This window comes from Ambystoma mexicanum, chromosome 1q (genome assembly GCF_040938575.1).
Source record: "Ambystoma mexicanum isolate Mex_15411 chromosome 1q, UKY_AmexF1_1, whole genome shotgun sequence".
NCBI classification, from domain to species: Eukaryota; Metazoa; Chordata; class Amphibia; order Caudata; family Ambystomatidae; genus Ambystoma; species Ambystoma mexicanum.
Window position 1 is genome coordinate 1,549,870,698 of NC_090922.1, and position 18,209 is coordinate 1,549,888,906.

General features: G+C 51.9%; 1 protein-coding gene across 1 annotated transcript in view; it reads left to right on the plus strand.

Annotated features, from left to right (window-relative positions):
• The first annotated feature begins 359 nt into the window (after positions 1–359).
• The window catches only part of LOC138552051 (zinc finger protein 268-like), a 40,715-nt gene continuing 22,865 nt past the window's right edge, over positions 360–18,209 (plus strand). Inside the window, exons 1-2 of the mRNA XM_069642515.1 lie at positions 360–572; positions 5,622–5,685. The gene's annotated coding sequence lies outside the window, so the exon portion shown is untranslated. The remainder of the gene's footprint in view (positions 573–5,621; positions 5,686–18,209) is intronic.

Sequence of the window (18,209 nt, forward strand, 5' to 3'; positions counted from 1 at the left end):
TCTGCGCATGTCTGTTTGCTCTACCCGTTTCCTTTCTATGCTTTGCGCATGTCTATTTACCAGCTCTGCGCATGTCTGTTTGCTCTACCCGTTTCCTTTCTATGCTTTGCGCATGTCTATTTACCTGCTCTGCGCATGTCTGTTTGTCTTCTCTGCGCATGTCTGTTCGTCGGCTCCGCGGCTTGGAGGCGCTGCTGGAGTCACGTGTCACTCTGCGAAGGTGCGGGCGTTGGATTGGTTCCCTCCTCCCGGTTTGTCCGTGAATCGTCAGCGCGCATGCTCTATCGAGTATCCCCTTTCTACGCATGCGCTGCTGATGCGTGTTCCTGCTCTGCGCATGTGCAGTTATCGGCTCCACCGCGCGGGTTTTCTGCTTTGTCCGGGGTTCTCATCTCAGTCGCTCTGTGAGGGTCTGGGCGGCGGGTGCCCCTCCCCCCAGCAATCCCGTCCACCCGTCCACCCTGCCCCCCCCCACCCTCCTGTCCTGCTCATTTACATCTCAAAAGCTGAATTCTGACATGGAAATCACTGCCCAAGTGAAGACCCAGTAATGATGTCATGATTTACTGGGGGTGAGTGACAGGGGGCAATTGCGCACTTTTGCAGTGAGAACATGATATGATATGTGCGGGGAGGGCGGAGGGGGGGCGGTGGGGGTTGAAGGGAAGGGGGCAGTGCAGTACATGGGATTGAAAGTAAAAAACAATAGAATACATAAAAGCAATAAGTAAAAAGTGCAAGAGTAACTGCACACATCAGGTGTCAAGGGCTGGTAGAAGCTGTAGGGAAACAGTCCCCAAGTGAGGGGGATGCCAGGGAGGCAGTGCAAGGGTGAAACTGGCGGGGGAGGGAAACTGGGCCCGAGATCGGAGGGTTGCCAGGTGACCAGTGCAGTTTCAGTCAGAAGTTCAGCAGTGGAGAGGAGGAGAGAAAGCGGAAGCTAAGAGGAAGGTTTTGAGGTGCTTCCAGAACCGGAGGTGATTCTTGAGTTTGAGGCAGGCTGTTCCAGGGGGAGGCCCCAGCCGAAGAAGGTGATCTACCACCAAGTCGCTGCTTGGATAAGTGACTGACCCTGAAGGAGTTGGTGACGGATGAGCGAAGAGCACGAGAAGGAAGATATTTCGGAAGCGAGAGTTGAAGGTAGTGAGGCCACAGGCCCCAGAAGGCCTTGTGGACAATGCAGAGGGTTTTGAACTTAATCCTTGCAGCCACTGGGAGCCAGTGCAGATATTTCAGTCCTGGAGAGATGCGATCCCTGGGCTTGAGGCCAAGGACAAGTCTTGCAGTCCTGTTCTGGATGAGTTGCAGAGGGCGGAGAGTAGCAGGCAGATTTAGAAAGAGGCTGTTGCAGTAATCCAGCCTAGAGAGAGCAAGAACTCTGGAGACAGTGAACTTCTGCAGGAAGGAGAGGAAAGGAAGAATGCCTCTGAGGAGGTGCAGCTGGTACTGTGACTTCTTAGAAGCATCAGAGATTTGAGGAGAGAAGGAAAGTGTCGAGTCGAAGATGACCCTGAGGTTTTTAGCCTCACAGGTGAGAGCAGGAAAAGAGCCAAGGGAGGCCGGCCAGAGAGAGACAGGAAAGGAGGGAGCGGGTGTGCCGATGAGGAGAATCTCAGTCTTACTGGCATTAAGGCAGAGATCATTGGTGACACACCACTCCTGGATAACAGACAGTCAGAGATGAGGTGGCTGAAGGGAGCCTGAAAATAACCTGAGTATCAACTGCATAGCACTGAAAGTTGGGCCAGAGAGCGGCAATGCAGTGGCTAAGCAGTGGCAGGTATTGGTTGAACAGCTAGGGAGAGAGGTTGGACCCCTGGGGAACACCACAGGTAGAGATAGAGATAAGGAGAGGAAGGACCCAAGTTGGTCCTGGGAGGGTCAATCGGAGAGAAAGGAAGTCAGCCAAGCCAGGGCCTGATCGGTGATACCCAGGTTATCACAGAGATAGTTGAGCTGGAAGGCATGGTTGACCGTGTTAAAGGCAGAAGAGAGATCAAGTAAGATGAGGACACATGGGGTGTTGGAATCAAGGTTGAAGAGCAGGTCTTCACGGATTTTCATGAGAGCAGTTTCTGTGCTTCTGGCAGGTTTGATGTCAGACTGATGGGCATGGAGACAGCCAACAGATTCAGAGTGAAGATTAAGCTGGGAGATGGCCAGCTTTTCCAGGAGTTTGCCCAGGAAAGGAGTGATGGGCAGGACGGTTCGGCAGACAGTTTCTTAAGAAGAGGGTGCACAAGGGAGTGCTTCAGGGGGGAAAGGAAGACTCCAGTGGCGAAGGAGTGGTTGCAGAAGTCAGCCAGAGCAGGAGTTAGGGGGTCTATGTAGGCCTTCATGGTTTTGGAGGAAGAGTGGTGAACCTGTTTAGACTAAACTTTCGTAGACCAGACTTGTCTAGAGACCTCGTCTGGGGATAACAGGGGAAAGGCAGAGAAGGAGGGAGGAGAGGTGGCTGAAGAAAGGCCAAAGGAAGAGCAGGGAGTAGAGGTAGGAGGGGGAGGGGAAGAGAGAGAGGCAAGATGTCCTGAGTTTTATACATGAAATGGGAAGCCAGAACCGTGCAGAGGGCCTGGGTGGGGACAGCTGAGGTAGAGACTGCAGTATGATTTGCCAGCTCCCTGCAGATTCTAAAGAGTTTGGTCAAGTTGTTAGATGCCGCAGAGACGCTGGCTTGGATTTGAGCTATCTTCTTGTTGCGGACAGAGAGCGGGTATTGCCTTTGGAGCAGGCGGCAGGCCAGTTTGCTAGAGGATGTACGGGAAGCACACCATTTCCTCTCAGCCACCTGGCACTTGCGTTTGAGGGTGACAAGGTCTAAGTCGTACTAAGAGTTGCACTTGGCTTTGGGCTTCAAGCGGTTTCTCGTGACGGGCAAGAACATCAAGAGTATCAGATATAGTGGAGTGGAGCATGGAAAGGGCTTTGTCAGGGTGTGAGTCAGCTGAAGGGGGAGAGGGAGTGAGAAAGTGGCGGCGAAAGCCTCAACTGACACACGCATCATGGTTTGGATAACCGAGAAGGTGGGTGGCAGTGCTGGAGGTGGCTTGGCCTGAGGGGTATAGAGAGTGAGCTGGGAGGAAATGAGAAAGTGATCACTGCAGGAGAGAGGAGTGGTGGGAATTATAGAAAGGGGAAGGTCTGAAGAGATCAGAACATCCAGAGTGTGCCCTGCAGAGTGAGTCGGGCCAGAGGGGAGAATAGAGAGTGAGAGAGAGAGTTGCAGAGGTCACAAAAGAGTCCAGAGGAAGGACAGGAAGCATCCAGGTGGATGTTAAAGTCTCTAAGAAGGAAGAGGTGAGCGGTCGAGACCAGGAGGGAAGAGGACAGGTCCGCCCACCCAGAGAGGAAGGAGGAGATCTGACCAGTTGGCCAATAGATGGTAACCACAGGAAGGGAATGGCTAGGAGAGAGAGAGAGCCTGCAGATGAGGCATTCGAAAGAAGAGTAGGCCTATGTAGGAATGACAGAGGCAGGAATCCACTCGGGGAAGATCAGGGCTTCAGCCCTTCCGGAACGGTTGGACCTGGGTGCAGAGAGGATCTTGTAGCCGTCAGGGAGTAGAGTGTCAAAGCTTGTGGCAGAGCTGACCGTGAACCATGTCTCGGTGAGACCGAGGACATTGAGGTCAAGTTCTTCCAGGAGGCGGCATATATCAGAGGAGTGTTTGACAGCTGAGCGAGAATTAAGAGTGGCAATATAGATAAGGTTGCGGTCCTTGAAAGAATTCCAGGGAGGGGTACAGATGAGAGGTACGCCCTGCGGAGGTGTAGAAGATGCCCGGGGGGGGCAAAAGAGGAAGGAGAAGAGGGCAAGGTAGCCAAGCAGGGGAAGGCAAGGAAGCCGGGGACAGCAGCAGCAACAAGAAAGTTGTTGAGGCGTGTTAAGCGTCTATCAAAGAGGAGACGACTTGCCTGAGGGCCTTGGACCAAGACAATACCATTCAGGTAAACATTTATGATGACCTTAGAGGAGTCGAAGGAGGTCAGGAGGGCCTCACACCGGGTGCCTCCATTAATGGAAGAAGAAGAGAGAGGAAAAAGCACAGATACCATATGTAAAGTCCATAGGTCTGGTGAGGGAACGACAAAGAGGATGTCAGTGAGGGTTTGCCTAGAGGAGGCACTGGTATAGGCGTCAGGGATAGGTAGGCCTGCTTTGGAGACCAGGATATCCTTTTTAAACTTCTTCCTACCAGATTTAGAGTGGAGAGCAGGGTAGTCGATAGAGAAGCAGTTGGAAAAGATAGGAGAGACAGATCACCATAGAGTAGGTGGGGAGAAAAGAGAAGAGGAATGGGGGAGAACACTACAGAAGGACGCAGGGAGGGGCGCAGGCAGGCTAGACAGAGAGAGACAATAAAGTTGGACAAGAGGACATGCGCTCAGACTATGGTAGAAAGTTTGCTAGTTGAATACCTTGCTAAGAAATCAGAACCTCAGAGTGGCACCACTTTCACAATTTAGTTTAGATACTGGAGATAAAACACACCTAAGTCTGAGAGTCCTGTATAGGGGGAAAATGCCTACGTTTCACAATGCAATTTCAAATACTTTCAGAATACAATTTTGTTTTAACTACTGGAGAAACACACCTAAGTCTGAGAGTCGCTATGTGGCAGGGTTGTCCAGGTAGATAGCAGGCTCTATTCCTAACCTGGGCAACTCCTAACTTGCTTAGTCGCTGCTGGTTGACGGCTGGTCACTGGCTTCCCATGCCAGTGACACGATAAGGAACTGCCTCTGCAGGAGCTGCCCTGTGCCTTGGGGCCCTTTGCATAGGCAGGGAGCTGCCCTGGGGAGTTCGTTAAGTGGAGCAACCAGGCCAATAGGGGGAGGAGGGAGGGGCAGGAGGAAGGAGGGGAAGGGAGCCTAGGTGGAAGAGGGTTGGGAAAGAGAAGGTGGCTGCCAGGGCTGGGAGCCTCTATCACCTTTACAAATATGGGCAATCAAGACCCTGGAGGGTCAGAAAAAGCGCAGCACTCACCTGGAGGACCAGGCCGAAATGCTGTTCTCGTGGATGTGCATCGTCTTTTCAGGATGCAGCCTCCCTTTCACCACCCACCATTCACACCTCTTAAAGAACATGCCCAGCTACACATACCCCTCTCGTTGCCTGCAAACAAGGCGGGGCCTGCAGCCATTCATACGCAGATTGCTGTAATGCAGTGCTTTGTGGCTGCCTGGGAGTGGGTACAATCTATTGAAATAAATAACCCCGAATCCAGCACCTTTAGATAGCTCAGTCCGCTGGTGCACTGGTTTGCTTTCCTCTGGGCTCTGGTTCGAGTCCCCTGTATATAGTTGAAGTAAACAACACAAGTATGTTTTTTTAAGTTGCTTTCCTGGAACAGTATTCTCAGTTGCATAAAGTATGGGAACGATGAAGGATTGCACAGGAAAGTAAGGGAATGTCATACCCTTTAGTTCTCGCCCACTTTGACCTCTGAATGGAGGGGGTGTTATGATAGTGGGGGCAGGAGGTGGGGGGTGAGAAACACAACTCTTTCTTTGGACATTTCAATGTTCTATTTTCTCTGTCATGTAAATGAATGGAGTATTTAATTAAGATTATTCTTATTGTACATGAAGTAATCATAAGATAATGTTTGCTTTCTCCAGACCTGAACACTTTACTGTTGTGTCCTCGTGTTCAGCAAAACGTCAGGATCACAGGCTACAAAAGGTAAATAACTTCTGTGATATGTTTTGCTCTCTGATCTTTGTGTCTGAGGTGGCTTGTCTCCTGGCCTACGTCCCGTGCCCTCATTGTCTCCTCTTCCCTTTCTGTACAGTAACCCCCTCCCCCACCTATCTTACCCTATCCGTGGACTAGTAACCAAAACACGCCCTGGAAATTCTTTTCAAAGAAGCATAACAAGCAATCCCAACCCTCAAGAGAAAGTTTGGATGAGAGCAATAGTATGGATTTTAAATATTTTAAACTTATTTTAGGGGCCCCTTAGAGACCCATTTCTCTTTCCACTCAATCAAACAAAATGTAGAGATCCAAAATTATGTCGTCTTACAGTCAAGACTTTGTGTGTGCAATTTATAAATGCTCACTAATATATATATATATATATATATATATATATATATATATATATATATATAATTTGAACAAAGTCACACACTATATAGGGGGGTCCCAAAATGTGAGTTTTTACCCATAGACACAATGGAAAATTATTTGCTCACTCCTACAGCCGAAACCGCTGAATGTTTTTTCACCAAATTGGTTGCAGGAGCAGCGGTTTGGTCCCGAAATTGTGCTTTTGTAAATTTGTTGTACATCCATCCTGTAGTTTTTTTCAAAACGACCAAAAAGTGCTCATTCTTTTGTGATATATGGGTTTGGTCCGCATACTCACTTTCCTGTTCGGTCCACGAACGGGCCTCCTATTGATACAGGGGCCAGCGTGAGGTCTGCGGACATCGAACGCTCCCACTGATTGGATGGTGAAAAGCATGAGGTGCGTCAGAATTTTGGAAATGCCCGCCCTTGTCTGCGAACATCACAGTAAAAACATATTTAAAAACACAACATTGCACTTGTCAAACTTATCAAACAATCTCTGGGGAGATGAGGGTGGTATGGGATATGGTCTTAAAAAAACAAACAACTGGTGTTTTCCTTCCTCGATGTCTGCTAACGATCCAGGACATTCCTGTGATGTCCGTGAACATCTTGGATGTTCCGGGGCTTCTATGCTTATTTGTGAATTACATGGTTGGTGAAAAGCCGTTTTTGGATGGCTTATAACTTTGGCACCACTCAATGAAACTGCATGAAATTTTGGAATGTCATTCTTGACCTGATTTTAAATGGTTTTGGAAAGTGTGGTGCTGCTAAGAGGGAACAAAATTAGAGGGGGTGTTCCAAATTTTGTAAAGGCTTATAATCTGGTGCGATTTGCAAATCTGTACAAATGTTTGCAAAAAGATTTTGGGGCCGATTCATGGAACAAACGTGCGCCGAAAATCTTGGCGCAAGCGTGAAAAAACAGGCGCTCGCGCACGCGTGCGAATCATGGAAGTCCCTGCGCGTGTTTTCCTCGGGATGTGTGCCAAACCCATGCGTGGCGCCCACGGGCGCACACATCATTGCAACAGCTCGAACGCCATGCACGACGCGCACAGGGAAAGCGTACAACGTCTGTGCACACACCAAAAAGGGGACGGGACACGGGGCGTAACACGCGGAATGGGGAACAACGCGTGAAAAAGAAGGCGTAATAGGGGAAGTACTGCAAGGAAATACACGGAACGCCCACACGCACGCGAACAACCCGTGTTCATGGATTCGAATATGGGAAACAGGCGCACGGCAAAAGACGCGCACAGGCGTCAACACGTCTGCCATACGAAGGCAGGCGGAAGCATCCCCGCGCACAGCATAAATGTGCGCGCAAACAACAAACACGTATATACCGCTACGATGAATGCCCCATTTGTCGCAGCACTGATCGTGGGACACCGCAGGAGGAGGAGAATAGCCAGAGCCCGCATTTTCTTTCCACGGACCAGTCTTTTTGGGTTGCCTAACGACCACGTCTATGACAGGTATAGGTTTCCACCTCATATCATCCTAGACTTTGTCAGGGAGTGGAAAGATGACCTTACATCACCCACCTTGTGCTCCCAAGCATTGAGCCCCTTGGAGAAGATGCTCAATGTCCTGCATTTTTTGGCCACTGGGTCATTTCAGCGGACAACTGCCATAGTGGGGGGGGGTCTCACAGGTCCCGCAGTCACGCTGCCTACACCAGGTGTTGGCAATCATCACTGCACGCCCCTCAGTCCGCAGGCACATATACATGCCCAGAACACCCGCAGAAAGGCAGGCCGTGGTCCGGGACTTTTACAGGGTGGCACACTTCCCCAAAGTGCTTGGTGCCATAGATTGCACCCATGTGGCCCTACGTCCACCTAGGGCCACTGAGCACATCTATCGGAACCGCAAGCACTGGCATTCCATCAACATGCAGGTTGTATGCGATGCTAAAGGAATCATCACCTCTGTCTATGCAAACTACCCTGGCTCCAGCCATGACAGTTTCATATACCGAATGTCCGCCCTAAGCCGGGCCCTGGAAGCTGGGCAGCATGGTGACACACGGCTCCTAGGTGAGTACAAATGCCTGTGCACATGCATGCATGTCACACACAGACAAATACCAAAACCCTAATAATCACAACTATTATCACCTCCGCAGGGGACAGTTCCTACCCTCTGAGCAACCGCATGATGACGCCAATCTGGAACCCCACCACACCACCCCAGGTAAGATACAACGATGCCCATGTTGCAACCAGGGGCATAGTGGAGCGTGCATTCGGAGTGCTCAAGTCACGCTTCCGCTCCCTTGACCGCTATGGTGGGCAGCTACTATATGCACCCCCAGTAGTGTGCAGGATCATTGTGGCAGCATGTGTCCTGCACAATGTTGCAACACGGCGGGAGGTACCGGTGGACATGATGGTGCCCCCACATCCCCAACCACAGGTACAGGCACTGCCCATGGGGGGGGACAGGGCACGTGGCGAGGCAGCCCGGACCCAGCTTGTGGCCACATTCTTCACCTAAACTCCCACCCCTGCAGAGTGCACACAGGCCTGGCACATACCAGGTGACAATCGATGATGACAAAGAGCCAGTCAACTGTCACAACCTTACTACCCTGAGAATGTTGCCACGGAAGTGCTACAATGTGTGCATCCCAAGCTACTTAAACATAACCATTCCTGTGTGACCAAAAAAGGAACACATGCAAGGTGTGTATCACACCCCCCCTCACCCAAACAGGCCATGACAATCCCTGGTATGTCACCCAAACCCTCCCAACCCACATCACCCTTGTCTGCCACACCATGACATGGCATGCAATAGCAAAAGCCCAACACATGACCAATAAGATACGAAGTGACATGTGATAAATGGAAAGTGTCCCGAGACAATGACGCCTGGCATGGAATTAGATTAAATGACTGACCAACAGCCTCCCACACATACCAAGCCATACACAAATGCTATCCACCAGTCCTACCATGAACACAACACTGAATGCCTGTTCACATGCACATTGGGCAAGCCAAAATCCCTACTCCTGAACCCATGTGCTCTGTGTGTCCCCTGCAACACACTGCTCAGCACACAGCACTTTGAGCAGCCATTGTGTTGCAGATACACCTTGAGCATCACATCACATGAAAAAGACTAATCACATCCACAACCAAATGACACATGTACATGATACACGAATGATAATAGATCATGTGCTGCATGGACACAGCGAGCCTGAGAATGCAATCTGTGTGCACCTGTGGCCATGGAAGAGTGGTTGTACGTGTGGTGGATCATTGTGCAACTGTGTGTGTCATTAGGCACATGCACTCAATATATGCCTGTGAAATCAAGTGACCCCCAGGGTCCTGTACACATCACATGTGAACATTGGCCATGTGATCCCCCCAGCATGTCAAACCACACCAATCCCCTGACACCTGAAAAGTAAACACAACACAGGGACAGGCATTGACCAGCAGAACACATCATGTACATAGTACCCCACAATTACAATGCCAGAGTGCCCAAAACACTGTAGCCCAAGCCAACTGTCCAACAACAAGAGGCCCTCCCTTACAGATCACCTTGACCTTCAGAACATCTGTCTCTGGGGCATGTAGCCTTCTTCCCGCAGGTCTACCTGGCTACAGGATCACCCTACCCCTTGCTCTCCATGTTCAAGCTTGCGTGTAAATAGAGTCCAGCCCCCTCAGAGGCCACCTTGACTGGTAAAAATACCAAATCGCAGAGAACTCCAAGTAGCCAAACCCCCAAACCAGGGAAAAAGCCTGTAGGCACCAAAAAACCCAGGAAGAGTCTCCAGTAGATGACTAGAAGTAGCAGGAAATGTCAAAGCACATGTACAAGCACAATGATAGAACAACCAAGGTAGCACAGTTGAACAATGGTCCAACAGGATGGGTACCATTTACGGTACATAACATACAATGATGATGCAACAACTGATGGGTAGTGTCACAGCTCTGGTGTCCAGGCGCTGGAGTTGCACGAACCAACCACCCCCTCCGTGGTCTGTGCGCCTGCAAGGTCAAACTTACACAGGTCTCTGAGACCCCGGCGGGGAAGGATGGTCAGGGATATGTTGCATGGACAGGCATTGGTAATCAGGAGAACCGGAAACAGGGGCAGCAGAGGGGAGGTGGATTTGCAAGGGAAAGCAGGCAAATTACAACTATTCACAAAAACACATACTCAATCAGAGAAAACATTTACATCATGCACATTGTACTAAATTAGTGAAATGCAAGCCAAAGAGACACTTATCTCTGGGGTGAGTGCTGGCCTCCTGCCTGCACACTCTCAGGTCCGGTAACAGGAGCACTTCAATGCTGCAAAGAGAGCGTGAGTTACTAATCTGAATGTGTGATTACAACACACACACACAACCCCATCCATGCCCCAAAGTAAGTGACTTCTCCACAAATAAACACCCCTGTGTGCTGCTTTGTACCCATACGTTGGCTTGGCCCACCGATGGTTCATACACTGTCAATGCAGTAAGGCAGGTGCATGTGGCCGTGTGGGAAATTGAGCACCAATGAGTCAATAATCACACATGATACAATGGTCCCTGGGTGAGCTGCTAGACACGTATAACAAGGTGCAACTTCAGTACAAGTTGTGTTCTGTCAGCCGCATATTTCAATAGGTAGTGCACCTGGCAATTAGCACACGCAAATGACATGCACTGGCCACGAGTCTGTGCCTCGTTGGGTGTCCCTGTGCGTCGTATCAGTATCTGGCTAGAAATACTACTACCCTAATAACTATGCTTCAATGGAGCAGGGGGTACTACAGGAAATGTTTGATGGCCCCTGTGTGTGCCCCTGACAACTTGTAAAGCCACATGGCATTTGGCCCTCAACGCATGCCAGCTGTACTGTGTGCTTCTCCAACAATGCCTGGCAAAGCTCCCCAGCACTGGTGCCACTTAGCATGCATGTGCAAGTGGCCTGGTGGAAGGTTGGCTGCGTTATCGGCCCTTGTGCTGCTCACCTTGGCTGGAGATCCTGGAAACACGTCTGCTTCTGTTGGACGTCTTCGCACAAGCCCTGTGCCTTTGCTTGCGCACACATCCACACGTCTGCACCACCAAATGTGCCCAGTTCTCTGGATTTGTTGTCCCTGTGTCTGCTGGCAAAGGTAGTCTGGAGGCTCATCTTCCTGCAGAAAGGACATTAGAGAAATCAATAAGACATGAAAGTTCCCTGTGTGTGTGTCTTCATGCTGGTTGTGACTGGTCCATGTTACAGAGCTACATCCAAACTCCTCCCACCATCATTGACAGGCCAAGGGTGCAGGCTACTGTCTACAGCATGAAGTGCATCAAGCACATATACAGGCAAGAAAATGACATACATCACAATCCACATCAATTAATGCATAAATCAATCACATACTCACCCAAATTCATTACAGACATTGGGTGGATGAAACGCAACCAATCCCCACTAGGGGTGTTAACACAAGTACAACAGCAGCAGACAGGCCACAGTTATGAGGCAAGTCCAAAGCCCTTGTGTAATATTTTGTAACACCGAACCATCCTAGCGAGCCCATGGATAAGGGAAGCAGGAGTGGCCTATGTGAGTAAGGACCCCAAGCTGCAAACACATACACAAGACAAGCTTGAAGGGCCCAGCTGGAACAGACAGTGGATGCTTTCAAAAGCCACAAAGCACCACCCTGTCACATGAATCCACAATAGACAAACAATATTAAACTATATTAACTAATTAAACTAACTATGAACAACCTACATAACCTAATTAAAATAACTATCAAATAGTTAATATGAACTAACTAACCTAAAAGGAAAAATCAAAAATGGCCACATACGACCCGGGGGGGCTGGGTGAGGCACCCAGGAGGGGGAGGTACAGGGTGCACCTCAACACCCACATGCGATGATGTTGAGACAAAAAAAAAACCTCCCTGGGCTCAACGCCTGCACACCACGACCTGTGTGGAAGATAATTCGTCGTCCGAGTCTACCTCTTCCTGTAAAGGATGACGTGGGCCAGGAGCCTGAGCACGCCTAGGCGCAGCTTGCCCCTCGTCGGCAGCAAGTCTGCCGGACGGGTGAGCTTGGTTCTGTGCAGCAATGACACGCAGGTCTGCATGCAGAACCTCCCTTGATACACGTGCTTCCTCTTGCAAGGTAACACGTGTAGCATAGAGTTCTTCCTGCGTGGTCTGGCTGGACAACCGATGCAACTCCCGGCAAGCATGTAGCTCAGCTGAGATGGTACGCTCAAGCTGCTCAAACCTCTCCTCTGACTGCACCCTCTGGGACATCAAGAGAACACCCAGAGTTGATCGGAGGGACGCATACTCACCCTCCATGGCCTTAATGTGTGCCTCCGCGTGTGCAGCAATTGCTTCACGCAGAGACAACATTTCAGCCTGGCGTGCCCTGTCAGAGGCCGCCATGCCCAGCCTGAGCGAGCGGGCCTTAGACTGCGCTGCCTGCCGCTGGAGAAGCACCTACCTAGCGGGGGGAGCACGGATTGCGCCACACGTTCCATACTCGCAGCAATGTTATCAAGTGCTGCCCCCTGACGTTCTGAATTGGCAGTCATGTCTTCCTCCCACTCAGTATACCTCGGTGGCACGCGGCCCCCGTGTTGCTGGGCTTGACACCTGCGGGACCCAAGGACTGGCGGTCCTCGTAGGCTTGGCACCGCCTGTGGCTGCACGGCTACATGCCCCCGTCTATGTGATGCCCCAGGCACATCAGCAACTGGTGTGGAGGGTGACCCTGCGTCCCGATCCATCACAGGCGGAGGTCCCACCACTGACTGTCCCCTCAGTGCAGGTGTCGCGGACAGAGTAGTGTCCATATCAGAATCACTCACCCCTGACGCCTGGACCTGATGCTCATTCAACTCGACATGGCTGTCACAGTGGTCATCTGGGCTGGACTCATAGCCAGCCAAAGACAAGATGGTCTGAAGCACACGTGTGTTTTCGCGGACTACCACCCCACGACCCTCACTTGTGCCGGGTGGTGGTTGTGATGACAACCCTGTGCCTGGCATGACAACACCATCCTCTGGCTCCATTGCGTCATCATCTGAAAAGTGGAGAGAAAGAATACATGAGTACACATGTCAGAAGCACATGACACACATACACATAGACATCACACAGACAGCCAACACATGAAGCAGACATGTCACACACAAAAGATAACCTGTCATGCATGCCTGGTCAATTTGACATAGTATCAGTGAGTAGGCATGTAGAACGGTGTTACATGGCTCCGAAGCAGGTTGATGCAGTGCACAACATGTGTACGTTACTCACTATCTACATTAACAAGTACTTCATGATGTGTATCAATAACCTTGAAGCCAGTGGAAGGGCTAGTTCAGGCATCACGTGCAATGTGCATGCAATGGGTTGCATGGCTACAAGCAAAGCCCCCCGCCCCCAGTGAAAAAGCAGGGATGCCTTGCTTGGTAGCAAAAGGCTGAACAGACACCTGTGTATTGGCAGACAGTGTTGACTGGCATCTATGGCATCATCTGAGTCAACTGACAACACAGCAGATGATGATGGGACAGTAAGCAGGACCCATGACAAACCCTCAGTAGTACACCCGAGTGTGCAAAAGCCACTACACCAGTTTGACAGAGTCAGTGGGCCTGAAAGTGGGGGAGGACTGTGCCCCACACAGACTGTGACACCCTAAACATGTGTGTGATGCAGGACAGGGCCAGAGTGGGCATGAGATGGCTGAAGAAATCCCATGAAATGTTGCACATACAAGACACGTACTACAATGATCATCCAGGTGAGGACACATAGGGGCATGCTTGGAATGCACATGGAGTATGAATGGGCACTCATGTCCCTGCAGAGCATCTGCCATCTGCACAGTCCAAGTGAGACACCCTGCATGAAGGGCAGAAGATGTACCCCACTGCATGTGACTGGCAGGTTGGCTGGTGGAAGTTAGCATGTACACAGGAGGCTTGAACAGGCCATTGCAGTAGCGCAAAAAGTTAAACAACAGTGCATTGGTGTAATTGGTGTGCAGGGGGGGTGGAGGGGCAAGAGGGCATGCCCACGTGGAGTACCCGCATGCAGGCAGAGGGCACATGCACGTCAGTCATGCAATGACATAGTCCCAGTGCTGAGAGGAAAACCACCCCAGGCTACATGCAGAAGGGCCAGAGAGCAGGAACATGGACCGGAGGGGCGTCTGAGTGACTAGCATGTGAGTAGGGTGCAAGTGTGGTGATGAGGACAGTCCCCTTCTGCTCTACATGTACACCATCCTGCACAGCAAGCACGCATCTGTGAAGCATTGCAGGACTAGCACATGAGAACCATGTACACATAGCATGTAGTGGCAGTCAAGCACAACACATCACACAGGCAAACCATACATGGGCCGCACATACACGCAACAACACTCACTGGACTGGGCATCAAAGTGCTGCATCTCTCCCACTCCTTCGACCATTTGTTCTGGTATGAACTTTGCAACGAGTGCCTCGTGTGGAGTGAGGTCATCCTCCTCAGGTCGTGGCCCACCGCCAGTCACCAGAGTCATGGTGTAATTAGAGGCACGCTTGGCCTTAGTGCTGCGTTTGAGGTCATCCCAACGCTTCTTGCACTCGGCAGCTGTGCACACCTCATGTCCGAATGCACTTACATTATCCGCAACATGCTTCCAGTGGGTATTACGATGGGCAGCCGTAGTCTGACAATTCGGCCCCACTATCATCTCACGTCTGTGAGCCCGCACGTAGTCCACAAGGAAGTCCAGTTCCTGCCTGCAGAAAGGCTTCTTCCTTGACGTGAAGGAAGCCGTGGCTGTGTCTGGGGTCCCAGCCTATGCTGCAGATGCAACCTTCCTGCTCTTGGGTAGTGGCGCGGACCCTGGCTGGCGAATGCCGCCCTGATCACTATGGCCAGTGGGACCGTTGGATTGAACCAAGGGAGTGGCAGGTTGAAGGACGACCGAAGGGCTGACTTGCGTCAGTGGCTACTGGGTGCCCTGGAATGGACCCTGCTCAGCAACATCCGCTGTGCCAGGGTCATTGACCGCGACTGTCCTGGTTGGTAGTCTCACAACCGGGGTGTTGTTGGCTGCATCTGCCCCTGCAGTTGCCAACACCCGGCTGTTCGGGGCAGCAGATGACATTGCTGCCCCAGGGACACGTCTCTCGGTCAGGGCAGCCCTGCATGCACCTATGGTGTTCCTCCTGACCTGCTGGAAATCTTCCAATGACTCTTCAAGTGACAACGCAGCCTGCACTGGCAGACCCTGAGCCTGGGTGGTAGTGTCCACAGCTGCACCTGCAGCTACCACTTCCCTTGGGCCCGTGGCAGTCGATAAAATTGACTGCCGAGTCACATGGGCGCCAGTGCCAGATGCAGAAGCTGCATCTCCCGGAACCACAGGGGGTGGTGGCATGACAGCACCAACACATGGCACATCATTGTGCTCAAGTGGCGCACCCTTGCCTCTTCCCCCTCTGCGGCCACCCTGGACACCCTGGAGTCCCCCTACTCCCTGGTCACCCCGGCCACGTCCCTGTCCATGCCTGCCACAAGGAGTACGCCCAGCAGAGGCGCCCCTCATCTTTGGTGGCCTCCCAACCATGGCACAGATGGAGTAGTGCTGGCACAGATGGAGTAGTGCCAATGGGAGGTGTAGACCACAATTGTCCTGGGCATTTTGGGTGAAGGGGGTGGGATGCAAGATGTTAACAGCACCCCTGCACCTGCAAGGCTGTATGTGACCCCGGTGATGTAGTGACGGGTACTGCAACGCTAAGGCACCCCAAAACTGCAGTAAAACTGTGCATGCAACCCCTGCAGCCTAGGTGCGTGGAATTAACCTCCCGCAGTACGCAGTGGCACCCAGGAACACGAAAAAAGCGTATGCGTGGGACACGCAGGCTACTATGACCTCGAAAATGGGTGCGATACACAGGGGCACCCACAGTGGGAAAATAGCATGTGCGACCCACCGTCTGACTAGCGCAATGCAGAAAAACACGCGTAGCCAATACCCCCGCCAAAAGAAGAGATACGTCCTTGATAGCTGTGAAGTTGTGATGGTGTCGAAACAACACGAAGTAGCAACACACACGTTGGTCTCCACGAAAGGCACGTACAGCGAACTGGCGGGAACTGCTCATATTTAACCCGTGCTGAGGGAAACGAATGCGCGCGTCACGTCACTTACACGTTTAGGCCCTTTCCTCGGATTACACGCATTCACACGCCGACGTGCAGTTTTTTCACTTGCTGAATCACTATGCACCCATCACGAGGGAAATGCCTGCGCGCATAACGTCAGAGGCGCTTATGCACTAAGGGCCTTTCCTTGAATTACACGCTGACGTGCAGTTTTTTCACGTGCCAAATCACTCCGTATCAAGCTGGAAGACCACGCTCCTGCCCTGAAGTCCATTTTCCTGCCCCCCAGAGCCCCGAGCACGCTCCACCTGCCATCTGCTGCTGCCTGACTGCCTGCTGCCCACATGCCCTGCTATTTGCTGCCTGCACGTCAGCCAGGGGTGCAGTTGCTGTGACCACCCCTGCTGGAACTGAAGACTCCCGACTGGGATACCATCCCTCCACAGCCCAGCCCAGGACCCAGTTGCCCACCCACACCTGCCTCTGGGGTTGCCATGTCGGGCACAACAGCATCTGGCACCACTGGCAACCCCCAGCCAGAGAGGCAGAGGGTCACCAGCTTCACTGCCAGGGAAGTTGGTGTCCTGGTGGAGCAAGTCCTGGAGCAGTATGATGCCCTCTATGGACGTTTGCGTGCCGACAATGAAGGACGGACCAGGATCTGGATGGACATCGTGACTGCCATCAGTGAGGAGGGGGTGGCAGTCCGCGATATCAAACATGTCCAGAAGCGCTGGGAGGACTTCAGGTCCAGGACCCTCGACAAGGCCCGGCACCTCTTGAAGGCAGCGGATGCCAAGGGGTGCCGGGGCCACCTGTCCGACCAACAAATGGGGGTCCTGGAGCGCATACACCCAGCGCTCCACGTCCAGGTCCTTGAGAGGCAGACCTGTCTGGATTCGAGCGGTAAGTGTACATGCATGCTGATTGGACGCTGTGCGTGTTGTGGTGTGCCAGTAGTGTGCAGTTTGCACATGTGTTTTTGTAGGGCAATGTAGGGATATGTATGAACAGGGGTGTGAGGCTGCCACATGTGAGTCCTCTCAGGTGTGAGACACATCGATGGTGTATGTGTTGGTAAGCATGCTGGGCAAATGCAGGTGTGGGAGCACACATGTTTGAATTTCTGTGTATGTACGTTGGCATGGTTGGGGTGTCACACATGGATGGTGGTTCCTGCTGCATGTATCTGAACTGTGTTCATATGCATGTGTGTGTATTTGACAAGTGTGCAACTGTGATGCAACATGGATGCATGTGACACTGACATGTAGAAGGCTGAATGCCAGATGTGACATGGATGGCGATCTCATCACTGCGACAGTTGTTGGAGATGTACACATGCATGTAAGTCTGGCGGCGTGTGTGCATGTGTTGTGCACTCCCCGTGTTTCATGTGACGTCAGGCTCACCTTCGGCTGCTGGTGCTGTTGTTTGTGTATGGATGGTGCTGCCTGGTGCAATATTGCTGTTGAATTGCTCATGTGTGTGAGTTGAAATGACATGTGTGTTGGGGAGTGTGATGCTGTGTCTGAGGTTTGACACTGCCACTCACGTGCAACTGTCATGAGTGTATCAGTCCATTGTACAGTGCCCTGATGCCTGTGTTCTATCTCTCCCTGTCTGCAGCGTCAACTGATGGAGAGGGCGGAGAGGGTGCTATGGAGCAAAGCGGCAGGGATCCCACCACCAGCCATAGACACAAGGCCCGGCTCCCCTCCCAGGTTGTCATCTCGTCGGGGAGTGAGGAGTCTGGTGCCGCGTCCCAGGCCGCATCTGCCGAGGGAAGGTCCAAGAGGCGGAGGTCGGAGGTGGACACCTCGGCAGCAGAAAGGGCAGCTGAGACCCCACAGAGTCCGACGGAGGAAGATGGCACAGAGTCATCCAGGTTGGTGGTGGGTTTGGTGGAGGAGGAGGCCCTGGAAAGGTTACACACGGGGTCTGGAGGTGGGGATTCC